The sequence below is a fragment of the Pinus tabuliformis genome, chromosome 9 (assembly GCF_031772625.1).
Source record: "Pinus tabuliformis cultivar Carrire ecotype Pingquan chromosome 9, CPIR1, whole genome shotgun sequence".
In the NCBI taxonomy this organism is placed as follows: domain Eukaryota; kingdom Viridiplantae; phylum Streptophyta; class Pinopsida; order Pinales; family Pinaceae; genus Pinus; species Pinus tabuliformis.
Window position 1 is genome coordinate 1203966065 of NC_142307.1, and position 912 is coordinate 1203966976.

The following is a 912-nucleotide window of genomic DNA, read 5'->3' on the forward strand; positions in this document are numbered from 1 at the left end:
ATATATATATATATATTTATTTTTATTTATTTTTCTTAGAAAAGGAGTTTATTGTACAAAAGTATATTTTTATATCTTCATTAATTAAATTTAAATATAAATTTCCAAAATATAAGGGTTACAAATATGTATTAATTATTTTAAATTTATATGGTAAAATGGATCTTAGATTATGTAAAAGGACAATATCTTAAGTGTTAACTAGTGGGTTTAATCCCCCCTCAATCTCGGTTCTATTCAAATATATTTTAGCTTGTGTAGCAAGCCTGCGAAGTTATTGATTCACCAGTTACCTTGAAAAAATGGATCTTAATTTATAACTATTATATAAACATAAAAAATTTGACTTGGCCAAATAAAAATAAAAAATTTAATTAAAAAACATATAATTAGAAATAAACATAATTTTCCCCAAGGAAAAATCGTAACTTTCATTATATAAAATATTGAAAATTACATGTTATAGATGTTGCAAAAGGAGCATATGTCAAAATTGGTGGCCATATATGCCACCCGTTATAAAGAGTCTATGAACCGACTGTTACATAACCGTAACTGAAAATGAGATACATAATAACATATACAATAACATAGTTATGTGAAACGACACAAAAATACAAAAAGGAGATCCATCTATGAACTGTGTAGATTTAGGTAGTTGTTGCCACCTGTGGCTGATGATCAATGAATGGCTTGTGAAAATACTGATAGAACTCTTGTCCAACATTGATAGAACTCTTGTCCAATATGTTCTTGAATCATCCAAGAGTCAATAGGTTGTTGCGTTGCTTCCTTGGAAAGACTGTCGAAAATCTGGTTCCTTTCCTTGTAGATATGATGACAATATATATAGTCAAACTGAGATTTTAAAGTAATAATTTCATCCAGCAAATTCCTGAGTGTGTGCACGTG